We start from the raw sequence: 16,550 nt of genomic DNA on the forward strand, positions 1-16,550 counted from the left end.
TGTGTGAGGTCCCCGTACACTGTATAGTGGTGGTCCCGGGGAATATGAGAGGAGCTGTGTGAGGTCCCCGTACACTGTATAGTGGTGGTCCCGGGGAATATGAGAGGAGCTGTGTGAGGTCCCCGTACACTGTATAGTGGTGGTCCCGGGGAATATGAGAGGAGCTGTGTGAGGTCCCCGTACACTGTATAGTGGTGGTCCCGGGGAATATGAGAGGAGCTGTGTGAGGTCCCCGTACACTGTATAGTGGTGGTCCCGGGGAATATGAGAGGAGCTGTGTGAGGTCCCCGTACACTGTATAGTGGTGGTCCCGGGGAATATGAGAGGAGCTGTGTGAGGTCCCCGTACACTGTATAGTGGTGGTCCCGGGGAATATGAGAGGAGCTGTGTGAGGTCCCCGTACACTGTATAGTGGTGGTCCCGGGGAATATGAGAGGAGCTGTGTGAGGTCCCCGTACACTGTATAGTGGTGGTCCCGGGGAATATGAGAGGAGCTGTGTGAGGTCCCCGTACACTGTATAGTGGTGGTCCCGGGGAATATGAGAGGAGCTGTGTGAGGTCCCCGTACACTGTATAGTGGTGGTCCCGGGGAATATGAGAGGAGCTGTGTGAGGTCCCCGTACACTGTATAGTGGTGGTCCCGGGGAATATGAGAGGAGCTGTGTGAGGTCCCCGTACACTGTATAGTGGTGGTCCCGGGGAATATGAGAGGCGCTGTGAGGTCCCCGTACACTGTATAGTGGTGGTCCCGGGGAATATGAGAGGAGCTGTGTGAGGTCCCCGTACACTGTATAGTGGTGGTCCCGGGGAATATGAGAGGAGCTGTGTGAGGTCCCCGTACACTGTATAGTGGTGGTCCCGGGGAATATGAGAGGAGCTGTGTGAGGTCCCCGTACACTGTATAGTGGTGGTCCCGGGGAATATGAGAGGAGCTGTGTGAGGTCCCCGTACACTGTATAGTGGTGGTCCCGGGGAATATGAGAGGAGCTGTGTGAGGTCCCCGTACACTGTATAGTGGTGGTCCCGGGGAATATGAGAGGAGCTGTGTGAGGTCCCCGTACACTGTATAGTGGTGGTCCCGGGGAATATGAGAGGAGCTGTGTGAGGTCCCCGTACACTGTATAGTGGTGGTCCCGGGGAATATGAGAGGAGCTGTGAAGTCCCCGTACACTGTATAGTGGTGGTCCCGGGGAATATGAGAGGAGCTGTGTGAGGTCCCCGTACACTGTATAGTGGTGGTCCCGGGGAATATGAGAGGAGCTGTGTGAGGTCCCCGTACACTGTATAGTGGTGGTCCCGGGGAATATGAGAGGAGCTGTGTGAGGTCCCCGTACACTGTATAGTGGTGGTCCCGGGGAATATGAGAGGAGCTGTGTGAGGTCCCCGTACACTGTATAGTGGTGGTCCCGGGGAATATGAGAGGAGCTGTGTGAGGTCCCCGTACACTGTATAGTGGTGGTCCCGGGGAATATGAGAGGCGCTGTGAGGTCCCCGTACACTGTATAGTGGTGGTCCCGGGGAATATGAGAGGAGCTGTGTGAGGTCCCCGTACACTGTATAGTGGTGGTCCCGGGGAATATGAGAGGAGCTGTGTGAGGTCCCCGTACACTGTATAGTGGTGGTCCCGGGGAATATGAGAGGAGCTGTGTGAGGTCCCCGTACACTGTATAGTGGTGGTCCCGGGGAATATGAGAGGAGCTGTGTGAGGTCCCCGTACACTGTATAGTGGTGGTCCCGGGGAATATGAGAGGAGCTGTGTGAGGTCCCCGTACACTGTATAGTGGTGGTCCCGGGGAATATGAGAGGAGCTGTGTGAGGTCCCCGTACACTGTATAGTGGTGGTCCCGGGGAATATGAGAGGAGCTGTGTGAGGTCCCCGTACACTGTATAGTGGTGGTCCCGGGGAATATGAGAGGAGCTGTGTGAGGTCCCCATACACTGTATAGTGGTGGTCCCGGAGAATATGAGAGGAGCTGTGTGAGGTCCCCGTACACTGTATAGTGGTGGTCCCGGGGAATATGAGAGGAGCTGTGTGAGGTCCCCGTACACTGTATAGTGGTGGTCCCGGGGAATATGAGAGGAGCTGTGTGAGGTCCCCGGACACTGTATAGTGGTGGTCCCGGGAATATGAGAGGAGCTGTGTGAGGTCCCCGTACACTGTATAGTGGTGGTCCCGGGGAATATGAGAGGAGCTGTGTGAGGTCCCCGTACACTGTATAGTGGTGTCCCGGGGAATATGAGAGGAGCTGTGTGAGGTCCCCGTACACTGTATAGTGGTGGTCCGGGGAATATGAGAGGAGCTGTGTGAGGTCCCCGTACACTGTATAGTGGTGGTCCCGGGGAATATGAGAGGAGCTGTGTGAGGTCCCCGTACACTGTATAGTGGTGGTCCCGGGGAATATGAGAGGAGCTGTGTGAGGTCCCCGTACACTGTATAGTGGTGGTCCCGGGGAATATGAGAGGAGCTGTGTGAGGTCCCCGTACACTGTATAGTGGTGGTCCCGGGGAATATGAGAGGAGCTGTGTGAGGTCCCCGTACACTGTATAGTGGTGGTCCCGGGGAATATGAGAGGAGCTGTGTGAGGTCCCCGTACACTGTATAGTGGTGGTCCCGGGGAATATGAGAGGCGCTGTGAGGTCCCCGTACACTGTATAGTGGTGGTCCCGGGGAATATGAGAGGAGCTGTGTGAGGTCCCCGTACACTGTATAGTGGTGGTCCCGGGGAATATGAGAGGAGCTGTGTGAGGTCCCCGTACACTATATAGTGGTGGTCCCGGGGAATATGAGAGGAGCTGTGTGAGGTCCCCGTACACTGTATAGTGGTGGTCCCGGGGAATATGAGAGGAGCTGTGTGAGGTCCCCGTACACTGTATAGTGGTGGTCCCCGGGAATATGAGAGGAGCTGTGTGAGGTCCCCGTACACTGTATAGTGGTGGTCCCGGGGAATATGAGAGGAGCTGTGTGAGGTCCCCGTACACTGTATAGTGGTGGTCCCGGGGAATATGAGAGGAGCTGTGTGAGGTCCCCGTACACTGTATAGTGGTGGTCCCGGGGAATATGAGAGGAGCTGTGTGAGGTCCCGTACACTGTATAGTGGTGGTCCCGGGGAATATGAGAGGAGCTGTGTGAGGTCCCCGTACACTGTATAGTGGTGGTCCCGGGGAATATGAGAGGAGCTGTGTGAGGTCCCCGTACACTGTATAGTGGTGGTCCCGGGGAATATGAGAGGAGCTGTGTGAGGTCCCCGTACACTGTATAGTGGTGGTCCCGGGGAATATGAGAGGAGCTGTGTGAGGTCCCCGTACACTGTATAGTGGTGGTCCCGGGGAATATGAGAGGAGCTGTGTGAGGTCCCCGTACACTGTATAGTGGTGGTCCCGGGGAATATGAGAGGAGCTGTGTGAGGTCCCCGTACACTGTATAGTGGTGGTCCCGGGGAATATGAGAGGAGCTGTGTGAGGTCCCCGTACACTGTATAGTGGTGGTCCCGGGGAATATGAGAGGAGCTGTGTGAGGTCCCCGTACACTGTATAGTGGTGGTCCCGGGGAATATGAGAGGAGCTGTGTGAGGTCCCCGTACACTGTATAGTGGTGGTCCCGGGGAATATGAGAGGCGCTGTGAGGTCCCCGTACACTGTATAGTGGTGGTCCCGGGGAATATGAGAGGAGCTGTGTGAGGTCCCCGTACACTGTATAGTGGTGGTCCCGGGGAATATGAGAGGAGCTGTGTGAGGTCCCCGTACACTGTATAGTGGTGGTCCCGGGGAATATGAGAGGAGCTGTGTGAGGTCCCCGTACACTGTATAGTGGTGGTCCCGGGGAATATGAGAGGAGCTGTGTGAGGTCCCCGTACACTGTATAGTGGTGGTCCCGGGGAATATGAGAGGAGCTGTGTGAGGTCCCCGTACACTGTATAGTGGTGGTCCCGGGGAATATGAGAGGAGCTGTGTGAGGTCCCCGTACACTGTATAGTGGTGGTCCCGGGGAATATGAGAGGAGCTGTGTGAGGTCCCCGTACACTGTATAGTGGTGGTCCCGGGGAATATGAGAGGCGCTGTGAGGTCCCCGTACACTGTATAGTGGTGGTCCCGGGGAATATGAGAGGAGCTGTGTGAGGTCCCCGTACACTGTATAGTGGTGGTCCCGGGGAATATGAGAGGAGCTGTGTGAGGTCCCCGTACACTGTATAGTGGTGGTCCCGGGGAATATGAGAGGAGCTGTGTGAGGTCCCCGTACACTGTATAGTGGTGGTCCCGGGAATATGAGAGGAGCTGTGTGAGGTCCCCGTACACTGTATAGTGGTGGTCCCGGGGAATATGAGAGGAGCTGTGTGAGGTCCCCGTACACTGTATAGTGGTGGTCCCGGGGAATATGAGAGGCGCTGTGAGGTCCCCGTACACTGTATAGTGGTGGTCCCGGGGAATATGAGAGGAGCTGTGTGAGGTCCCCGTACACTGTATAGTGGTGGTCCCGGGGAATATGAGAGGAGCTGTGTGAGGTCCCCGTACACTGCATAGTGGTGGTCCCGGGGAATATGAGAGGAGCTGTGTGAGGTCCCCGTACACTGCATAGTGGTGGTCCCGGGGAATATGAGAGGAGCTGTGTGAGGTCCCCGTACACTGCATAGTGGTGGTCCCGGGGAATATGAGAGGAGCTGTGTGAGGTCCCCGTACACTGCATAGTGGTGGTCCCGGGGAATATGAGAGGAGCTGTGTGAGGTCCCCGTACACTGTATAGTGGTGGTCCCGGGGAATATGAGAGGAGCTGTGTGAGGTCCCCGTACACTGTATAGTGGTGGTCCCGGGGAATATGAGAGGAGCTGTGTGAGGTCCCCGTACACTGTATAGTGGTGGTCCCGGGGAATATGAGAGGAGCTGTGTGAGGTCCCCGTGACACTGTATAGTGGTGGTCCCGGGGAATATGAGAGGAGCTGTGTGAGGTCCCCGTACACTGTATAGTGGTGGTCCCGGGGAATATGAGAGGAGCTGTGTGAGGTCCCCGTACACTGTATACTGGTGGTCCCGGGGAATATGAGAGGAGCTGTGTGAGGTCCCCGTACACTGTATAGTGGTGGTCCCGGGGAATATGAGAGGAGCTGTGTGAGGTCCCCGTACACTGTATAGTGGTGGTCCCGGGGAATATGAGAGGAGCTGTGTGAGGTCCCCGTACACTGTATAGTGGTGGTCCCGGGGAATATGAGAGGAGCTGTGTGAGGTCCCCGTACACTGTATAGTGGTGGTCCCGGGGAATATGAGAGGAGCTGTGTGAGGTCCCCGTACACTGTATAGTGGTGGTCCCGGGGAATATGAGAGGAGCTGTGTGAGGTCCCCGTACACTGTATAGTGGTGTCCCGGGGAATATGAGAGGAGCTGTGTGAGGTCCCCGTACACTGTATAGTGGTGGTCCCGGGGAATATGAGAGGAGCTGTGTGAGGTCCCCGTACACTGTATAGTGGTGGTCCCGGGGAATATGAGAGGAGCTGTGTGAGGTCCCCGTACACTGTATAGTGGTGGTCCCGGGGAATATGAGAGGAGCTGTGTGAGGTCCCCGTACACTGTATAGTGGTGGTCCCGGGGAATATGAGAGGAGCTGTGTGAGGTCCCCGTACACTGTATAGTGGTGGTCCCGGGGAATATGAGAGGAGCTGTGTGAGGTCCCCGTACACTGTATAGTGGTGGTCCCGGGGAATATGAGAGGAGCTGTGTGAGGTCCCCGTACACTGTATAGTGGTGGTCCCGGGGAATATGAGAGGAGCTGTGTGAGGTCCCCGTACACTGTATAGTGGTGGTCCCGGGGAATATGAGAGGAGCTGTGTGAGGTCCCCGTACACTGTATAGTGGTGGTCCCGGGGAATATGAGAGGAGCTGTGTGAGGTCCCGTACACTGTATAGTGGTGGTCCCGGGGAATATGAGAGGAGCTGTGTGAGGTCCCCGTACACTGTATAGTGGTGGTCCCGGGGAATATGAGAGGAGCTGTGTGAGGTCCCCGTACACTGTATAGTGGTGGTCCCGGGGAATATGAGAGGAGCTGTGTGAGGTCCCGTACACTGTATAGTGGTGGTCCCGGGGAATATGAGAGGAGCTGTGTGAGGTCCCCGTACACTGTATAGTGGTGGTCCCGGGGAATATGAGAGGAGCTGTGTGAGGTCCCCGTACACTGTATAGTGGTGGTCCCGGGGAATATGAGAGGAGCTGTGTGGGTCCCCGTACACTGTATAGTGGTGGTCCCGGGGAATATGAGAGGAGCTGTGTGGGGTCCCCGTACACTGTATAGTGGTGGTCCCGGGGAATATGAGAGGAGCTGTGTGGGGTCCCCGTACACTGTATAGTGGTGGGTCCCGGGGAATATGAGAGGAGCTGTGTGGGTCCCCGTACACTGTATAGTGGTGGTCCCGGGGAATATGAGAGGAGCTGTGTGGGGTCCCCGTACACTGTATAGTGGTGGTCCCGGGGAATATGAGAGGAGCTGTGTGGGGTCCCGTACACTGTATAGTGGTGGTCCCGGGGAATATGAGAGGAGCTGTGTGGGGTCCCCGTACACTGTATAGTGGTGGTCCCGGGGAATATGAGAGGAGCTGTGTGGAGGTCCCCGTACACTGTATAGTGGTGGTCCCGGGGAATATGAGAGGAGCTGTGTGAGGTCCCCGTACACTGTATAGTGGTGGTCCCGGGGAATATGAGAGGAGCTGTGTGAGGTCCCCGTACACTGCATAGTGGTGGTCCCGGGGAATATGAGAGGAGCTGTGTGAGGTCCCCGTACACTGCATAGTGGTGGTCCCGGGGAATATGAGAGGAGCTGTGTGAGGTCCCCGTACACTGCATAGTGGTGGTCCCGGGGAATATGAGAGGAGCTGTGTGAGGTCCCCGTACACTGCATAGTGGTGGTCCCGGGGAATATGAGAGGAGCTGTGTGAGGTCCCCGTACACTGCATAGTGGTGGTCCCGGGGAATATGAGAGGAGCTGTGTGAGGTCCCCGTACACTGCATAGTGGTGGTCCCGGGGAATATGAGAGGAGCTGTGTGAGGTCCCCGTACACTGCATAGTGGTGGTCCCGGGGAATATGAGAGGAGCTGTGTGAGGTCCCCGTACACTGCATAGTGGTGGTCCCGGGGAATATGAGAGGAGCTGTGTGAGGTCCCGTACACTGCATAGTGGTGGTCCCGGGGAATATGAGAGGAGCTGTGTGAGGTCCCCGTACACTGCATAGTGGTGGTCCCGGGGAATATGAGAGGAGCTGTGTGAGGTCCCCGTACACTGCATAGTGGTGGTCCCGGGGAATATGAGAGGAGCTGTGTGAGGTCCCCGTACACTGCATAGTGGTGGTCCCGGGGAATATGAGAGGAGCTGTGTGAGGTCCCCGTACACTGCATAGTGGTGGTCCCGGGGAATATGAGAGGAGCTGTGTGAGGTCCCCGTACACTGCATAGTGGTGGTCCCGGGGAATATGAGAGGAGCTGTGTGAGGTCCCCGTACACTGCATAGTGGTGGTCCCGGGGAATATGAGAGGAGCTGTGTGAGGTCCCCGTACACTGCATAGTGGTGGTCCCGGGGAATATGAGAGGAGCTGTGTGAGGTCCCCGTACACTGCATAGTGGTGGTCCCGGGGAATATGAGAGGAGCTGTGTGAGGTCCCCGTACACTGCATAGTGGTGGTCCCGGGGAATATGAGAGGAGCTGTGTGAGGTCCCCGTACACTGCATAGTGGTGGTCCCGGGGAATATGAGAGGAGCTGTGTGAGGTCCCCGTACACTGCATAGTGGTGGTCCCGGGGAATATGAGAGGAGCTGTGTGAGGTCCCCGTACACTGCATAGTGGTGGTCCCGGGGAATATGAGAGGAGCTGTGTGAGGTCCCCGTACACTGCATAGTGGTGGTCCCGGGGAATATGAGAGGAGCTGTGTGAGGTCCCCGTACACTGCATAGTGGTGGTCCCGGGGAATATGAGAGGAGCTGTGTGAGGTCCCCGTACACTGCATAGTGGTGGTCCCGGGGAATATGAGAGGAGCTGTGTGAGGTCCCCGTACACTGCATAGTGGTGGTCCCGGGGAATATGAGAGGAGCTGTGTGAGTCCCCGTACACTGCCATAGTGGTGGTCCCGGGGAATCTGAGAGGAGCTGTGTGAGGTCCCCGTACACTGCATGTGGTGGTCCCGGGGAATATGAGAGGAGCTGTGTGAGGCCCCGACTGCATAGTGGTGGTCCCGGGGAATATGAGAGGAGCTGTGTGAGGTCCCCGTACACTGCATAGTGGTGGTCCCGGGGAATATGAGAGGAGCTGTGTGAGGTCCCCGTTACACTGCATAGTGGTGGTCCCGGGGAATATGAGAGGAGCTGTGATGAGGATGTGAGGTCCCCGTACACTGCATAGTGGTGGTCCCGGGGAATATGAGAGGAGCTGTGTGAGGTCCCCGTACACTGCATAGTGGTGGTCCCGGGGAATATGAGAGGAGCTGTGTGAGGTCCCCGTACACTGTATAGTGGTGGTCCCGGGGAATATGAGAGGAGCTGTGTGAGGTCCCCGTACACTGTATAGTGGTGGTCCCGGGGAATATGAGAGGAGCTGTGTGAGGTCCCCGTACACTGTATAGTGGTGGTCCCGGGGAATATGAGAGGAGCTGTGTGAGGTCCCCGTACACTGTATAGTGGTGGTCCCGGGGAATATGAGAGGAGCTGTGTGAGGTCCCCGTACACTGTATAGTGGTGGTCCCGGGGAATATGAGAGGAGCTGTGTGAGGTCCCCGTACACTGTATAGTGGTGGTCCCGGGGAATATGAGAGGAGCTGTGTGAGGTCCCCGTACACTGTATAGTGGTGGTCCCGGGGAATATGAGAGGAGCTGTGTGAGGTCCCCGTACACTGTATAGTGGTGGTCCCGGGGAATATGAGAGGAGCTGTGTGAGGTCCCCGTACACTGTATAGTGGTGGTCCCGGGGAATATGAGAGGAGCTGTGTGAGGTCCCCGTACACTGTATAGTGGTGGTCCCGGGGAATATGAGAGGAGCTGTGTGAGGTCCCCGTACACTGTATAGTGGTGGTCCCGGGGAATATGAGAGGAGCTGTGTGAGGTCCCCGTACACTGTATAGTGGTGGTCCCGGGGAATATGAGAGGAGCTGTGTGAGGTCCCCGTACACTGTATAGTGGTGGTCCCGGGGAATATGAGAGGAGCTGTGTGGGGTCCCCGTACACTGTATAGTGGTGGTCCCGGGGAATATGAGAGGAGCTGTGTGGGGTCCCCGTACACTGTATAGTGGTGGTCCCGGGGAATATGAGAGGAGCTGTGTGAGGTCCCCGTACACTGTATAGTGGTGGTCCCGGGGAATATGAGAGGAGCTGTGTGAGGTCCCCGTACACTGTATAGTGGTGGTCCCGGGGAATATGAGAGGAGCTGTGTGAGGTCCCCGTACACTGTATAGTGGTGGTCCCGGGGAATATGAGAGGAGCTGTGTGAGGTCCCCGTACACTGTATAGTGGTGGTCCCGGGGAATATGAGAGGAGCTGTGTGAGGTCCCCGTACACTGCATAGTGGTGGTCCCGGGGAATATGAGAGGAGCTGTGTGAGGTCCCCGTACACTGCATAGTGGTGGTCCCGGGGAATATGAGAGGAGCTGTGTGAGGTCCCCGTACACTGCATAGTGGTGGTCCCGGGGAATATGAGAGGAGCTGTGTGAGGTCCCCGTACACTGCATAGTGGTGGTCCCGGGGAATATGAGAGGAGCTGTGTGAGGTCCCCGTACACTGCATAGTGGTGGTCCCGGGGAATATGAGAGGAGCTGTGTGAGGTCCCCGTACACTGCATAGTGGTGGTCCCGGGGAATATGAGAGGAGCTGTGTGAGGTCCCCGTACACTGCATAGTGGTGGTCCCGGGGAATATGAGAGGAGCTGTGTGAGGTCCCCGTACACTGCATAGTGGTGGTCCCGGGGAATATGAGAGGAGCTGTGTGAGGTCCCCGTACACTGCATAGTGGTGGTCCCGGGGAATATGAGAGGAGCTGTGTGAGGTCCCCGTACACTGCATAGTGGTGGTCCCGGGGAATATGAGAGGAGCTGTGTGAGGTCCCCGTACACTGCATAGTGGTGGTCCCGGGGAATATGAGAGGAGCTGTGTGAGGTCCCCGTACACTGCATAGTGGTGGTCCCGGGGAATATGAGAGGAGCTGTGTGAGGTCCCCGTACACTGCATAGTGGTGGTCCCGGGGAATATGAGAGGAGCTGTGTGAGGTCCCCGTACACTGCATAGTGGTGGTCCCGGGGAATATGAGAGGAGCTGTGTGAGGTCCCCGTACACTGCATAGTGGTGGTCCCGGGGAATATGAGAGGAGCTGTGTGAGGTCCCCGTACACTGCATAGTGGTGGTCCCGGGGAATATGAGAGGAGCTGTGTGAGGTCCCCGTACACTGCATAGTGGTGGTCCCGGGGAATATGAGAGGAGCTGTGTGAGGTCCCCGTACACTGCATAGTGGTGGTCCCGGGGAATATGAGAGGAGCTGTGTGAGGTCCCCGTACACTGCATAGTGGTGGTCCCGGGGAATATGAGAGGAGCTGTGTGAGGTCCCCGTACACTGCATAGTGGTGGTCCCGGGGAATATGAGAGGAGCTGTGTGAGGTCCCCGTACACTGCATAGTGGTGGTCCCGGGGAATATGAGAGGAGCTGTGTGAGGTCCCCGTACACTGCATAGTGGTGGTCCCGGGGAATATGAGAGGAGCTGTGTGAGGTCCCCGTACACTGCATAGTGGTGGTCCCGGGGAATATGAGAGGAGCTGTGTGAGGTCCCCGTACACTGCATAGTGGTGGTCCCGGGGAATATGAGAGGAGCTGTGTGAGGTCCCCGTACACTGCATAGTGGTGGTCCCGGGGAATATGAGAGGAGCTGTGTGAGGTCCCCGTACACTGTATAGTGGTGGTCCCGGGGAATATGAGAGGAGCTGTGTGAGGTCCCCGTACACTGTATAGTGGTGGTCCCGGGGAATATGAGAGGAGCTGTGTGAGGTCCCCGTACACTGTATAGTGGTGGTCCCGGGGAATATGAGAGGAGCTGTGTGAGGTCCCCGTACACTGTATAGTGGTGGTCCCGGGGAATATGAGAGGAGCTGTGTGAGGTCCCCGTACACTGTATAGTGGTGTTCCCGGGGAATATGAGAGGAGCTGTGTGAGGTCCCCGTACACTGTATAGTGGTGGTCCCGGGGAATATGAGAGGAGCTGTGTGAGGTCCCCGTACACTGTATAGTGGTGATCCCGGGGAATATGAGAGGAGCTGTGTGAGGTCCCCGTACACTGTATAGTGGTGGTCCCGGGGAATATGAGAGGAGCTGTGTGAGGTCCCCGTACACTGTATAGTGGTGGTCCCGGGGAATATGAGAGGAGCTGTGTGAGGTCCCCGTACACTGTATAGTGGTGGTCCCGGGGAATATGAGAGGAGCTGTGTGAGGTCCCCGTACACTGTATAGTGGTGGTCCCGGGGAATATGAGAGGAGCTGTGTGAGGTCCCCGTACACTGTATAGTGGTGGTCCCGGGGAATATGAGAGGAGCTGTGTGAGGTCCCCGTACACTGTATAGTGGTGGTCCCGGGGAATATGAGAGGAGCTGTGTGAGGTCCCCGTACACTGTATAGTGGTGGTCCCGGGGAATATGAGAGGCGCTGTGTGAGGTCCCCGTACACTGTATAGTGGTGGTCCCGGGGAATATGAGAGGCGCTGTGTGAGGTCCCCGTACACTGTATAGTGGTGGTCCCGGGGAATATGAGAGGCGCTGTGTGAGGTCCCCGTACACTGTATAGTGGTGGTCCCGGGGAATATGAGAGGAGCTGTGTGAGGTCCCCGTACACTGTATAGTGGTGGTCCCGGGGAATATGAGAGGAGCTGTGTGAGGTCCCCGTACACTGTATAGTGGTGGTCCCGGGGAATATGAGAGGAGCTGTGTGAGGTCCCCGTACACTGTATAGTGGTGGTCCCGGGGAATATGAGAGGAGCTGTGTGAGGTCCCCGTACACTGTATAGTGGTGGTCCCGGGGAATATGAGAGGAGCTGTGTGAGGTCCCCGTACACTGTATAGTGGTGGTCCTAGGGAATATGAGTGGTGCTGCGTGAGGTCCCCCGTACACTGTATAGTGGTGGTCCCGGGGAATATGAGAGGAGCTGTGAGGTTCCCCGTACACTGTATAGTGGTGGTCCCGGGGAATATGAGAGGAGCTGTGTGAGCTCCCCATACACTGTATAGTGGTGGGCCTGGGGAATATGAGAGGCGCTGTGTGAGGTCCCCCGTACACTGTATAGTGGTGGTCCTGGGGAATATGAAGGGCGCTACGCGAATTCCCCGTACACTGAATAGTGGTGGTCCCAGGGAATATGAAGGGCGCTACGCGAGTTCCCCATACACTGAATAGTGGTGGTCCCGGGGGAATATGAAGGGCGCTACGCGAGTTCCCCATGCACTGAATAGTGGTGGTCCCGGGGAATATGAGAGGAGCTGTGTGAGGTCCCCGTACACTGTATAGTGGTGGTCCCGGGGAATATGAGAGGAGCTGTGTGAGGTCCCCGTACACTGTATAGTGGTGGTCCCGGGGAATATGAGAGGAGCTGTGTGAGGTCCCCGTACACTGTATAGTGGTGGTCCCGGGGAATATGAGAGGAGCTGTGTGAGGTCCCCGTACACTGTATAGTGGTGGTCCCCGGGGACCACCACTATACAGTGTACGGGGACCTCACACAGCTCCTCTCATATTCCCCGGGACCACCACTATTCAGTGCATGGGGAACTCGCGTAGCGCCCTTCATATTCCCCCGGGACCACCACTATTCAGTGTATGGGGAACTCGCGTAGCGCCCTTCATATTCCCTGGGACCACCACTATTCAGTGTACGGGGAATTCGCGTAGCGCCCTTCATATTCCCCAGGACCACCACTATACAGTGTACGGGGGACCTCACACAGCGCCTCTCATATTCCCCAGGCCCACCACTATACAGTGTATGGGGAGCTCACACAGCTCCTCTCATATTCCCCGGGACCACCACTATACAGTGTACGGGGAACCTCACAGCTCCTCTCATATTCCCCGGGACCACCACTATACAGTGTACGGGGGACCTCACGCAGCACCACTCATATTCCCTAGGACCACCACTATACAGTGTACGGGGACCTCACACAGCTCCTCTCATATTCCCCGGGACCACCACTATACAGTGTACGGGGACCTCACACAGCTCCTCTCATATTCCCCGGGACCACCACTATACAGTGTACGGGGACCTCACACAGCTCCTCTCATATTCCCCGGGACCACCACTATACAGTGTACGGGGACCTCACACAGCTCCTCTCATATTCCCCGGGACCACCACTATACAGTGTACGGGGACCTCACACAGCTCCTCTCATATTCCCCGGGACCACCACTATACAGTGTACGGGGACCTCACACAGCGCCTCTCATATTCCCCGGGACCACCACTATACAGTGTACGGGGACCTCACACAGCGCCTCTCATATTCCCCGGGACCACCACTATACAGTGTACGGGGACCTCACACAGCGCCTCTCATATTCCCCGGGACCACCACTATACAGTGTACGGGGACCTCACACAGCTCCTCTCATATTCCCCGGGACCACCACTATACAGTGTACGGGGACCTCACACAGCTCCTCTCATATTCCCCGGGACCACCACTATACAGTGTACGGGGACCTCACACAGCTCCTCTCATATTCCCCGGGACCACCACTATACAGTGTACGGGGACCTCACACAGCTCCTCTCATATTCCCCGGGACCACCACTATACAGTGTACGGGGACCTCACACAGCTCCTCTCATATTCCCCGGGACCACCACTATACAGTGTACGGGGACCTCACACAGCTCCTCTCATATTCCCCGGGACCACCACTATACAGTGTACGGGGACCTCACACAGCTCCTCTCATATTCCCCGGGATCACCACTATACAGTGTACGGGGACCTCACACAGCTCCTCTCATATTCCCCGGGACCACCACTATACAGTGTACGGGGACCTCACACAGCTCCTCTCATATTCCCGGGAACACCACTATACAGTGTACGGGGACCTCACACAGCTCCTCTCATATTCCCCGGGACCACCACTATACAGTGTACGGGGACCTCACACAGCTCCTCTCATATTCCCCGGGACCACCACTATACAGTGTACGGGGACCTCACACAGCTCCTCTCATATTCCCCGGGACCACCACTATACAGTGTACGGGGACCTCACACAGCTCCTCTCATATTCCCCGGGACCACCACTATGCAGTGTACGGGGACCTCACACAGCTCCTCTCATATTCCCCGGGACCACCACTATGCAGTGTACGGGGACCTCACACAGCTCCTCTCATATTCCCCGGGACCACCACTATGCAGTGTACGGGGACCTCACACAGCTCCTCTCATATTCCCCGGGACCACCACTATGCAGTGTACGGGGACCTCACACAGCTCCTCTCATATTCCCCGGGACCACCACTATGCAGTGTACGGGGACCTCACACAGCTCCTCTCATATTCCCCGGGACCACCACTATGCAGTGTACGGGGACCTCACACAGCTCCTCTCATATTCCCCGGGACCACCACTATGCAGTGTACGGGGACCTCACACAGCTCCTCTCATATTCCCCGGGACCACCACTATGCAGTGTACGGGGACCTCACACAGCTCCTCTCATATTCCCCGGGACCACCACTATGCAGTGTACGGGGACCTCACACAGCTCCTCTCATATTCCCCGGGACCACCACTATGCAGTGTACGGGGACCTCACACAGCTCCTCTCATATTCCCCGGGACCACCACTATGCAGTGTACGGGGACCTCACACAGCTCCTCTCATATTCCCCGGGACCACCACTATGCAGTGTACGGGGACCTCACACAGCTCCTCTCATATTCCCCGGGACCACCACTATGCAGTGTACGGGGACCTCACACAGCTCCTCTCATATTCCCCGGGACCACCACTATGCAGTGTACGGGGACCTCACACAGCTCCTCTCATATTCCCCGGGACCACCACTATGCAGTGTACGGGGACCTCACACAGCTCCTCTCATATTCCCCGGGACCACCACTATGCAGTGTACGGGGACCTCACACAGCTCCTCTCATATTCCCCGGGACCACCACTATGCAGTGTACGGGGACCTCACACAGCTCCTCTCATATTCCCCGGGACCACCACTATGCAGTGTACGGGGACCTCACACAGCTCCTCTCATATTCCCCGGGACCACCACTATGCAGTGTACGGGGACCTCACACAGCTCCTCTCATATTCCCCGGGACCACCACTATGCAGTGTACGGGGACCTCACACAGCTCCTCTCATATTCCCCGGGACCACCACTATGCAGTGTACGGGGACCTCACACAGCTCCTCTCATATTCCCCGGGACCACCACTATGCAGTGTACGGGGACCTCACACAGCTCCTCTCATATTCCCCGGGACCACCACTATGCAGTGTACGGGGACCTCACACAGCTCCTCTCATATTCCCCGGGACCACCACTATGCAGTGTACGGGGACCTCACACAGCTCCTCTCATATTCCCCGGGACCACCACTATGCAGTGTACGGGGACCTCACACAGCTCCTCTCATATTCCCCGGGACCACCACTATACAGTGTACGGGGACCCTCACACAGCTCCTCTCATATTCCCCGGGACCACCACTATACAGTGTACGGGGACCTCACACAGCTCCTCTCATATTCCCCGGGACCACCACTATACAGTGTACGGGGACCCCACACAGCTCCTCTCATATTCCCCGGGACCACCACTATACAGTGTACGGGGACCCCACACAGCTCCTCTCATATTCCCCGGGACCACCACTATACAGTGTACGGGGACCCCACACAGCTCCTCTCATATTCCCCGGGACCACCACTATACAGTGTACGGGGACCCCACACAGCTCCTCTCATATTCCCCGGGACCACCACTATACAGTGTACGGGGACCTCACACAGCTCCTCTCATATTCCCCGGGACCACCACTATACAGTGTACGGGGACCTCACACAGCTCCTCTCATATTCCCCGGGACCACCACTATACAGTGTACGGGGACCTCACACAGCTCCTCTCATATTCCCCGGGACCACCACTATACAGTGTACGGGACCTCACACAGCTCCTCTCATATTCCCCGGGACCACCACTATACAGTGTACGGGGACCTCACACAGCTCCTCTCATATTCCCCGGGACCACCACTATACAGTGTACGGGGACCTCACACAGCTCCTCTCATATTCCCCGGGACCACCACTATACAGTGTACGGGGACCTCACACAGCTCCTCTCATATTCCCCGGGACCACCACTATACAGTGTACGGGGACCTCACACAGCTCCTCTCATATTCCCCGGGACCACCACTATACAGTGTACGGGGACCTCACACAGCTCCTCTCATATTCCCCGGGACCACCACTATACAGTGTACGGGGACCTCACACAGCTCCTCTCATATTCCCCGGGACCACCACTATACAGTGTACGGG

The sequence above is a fragment of the Leptodactylus fuscus genome, unplaced genomic scaffold (assembly GCF_031893055.1).
Source record: "Leptodactylus fuscus isolate aLepFus1 unplaced genomic scaffold, aLepFus1.hap2 HAP2_SCAFFOLD_70, whole genome shotgun sequence".
NCBI lineage: Eukaryota > Metazoa > Chordata > Amphibia > Anura > Leptodactylidae > Leptodactylus > Leptodactylus fuscus.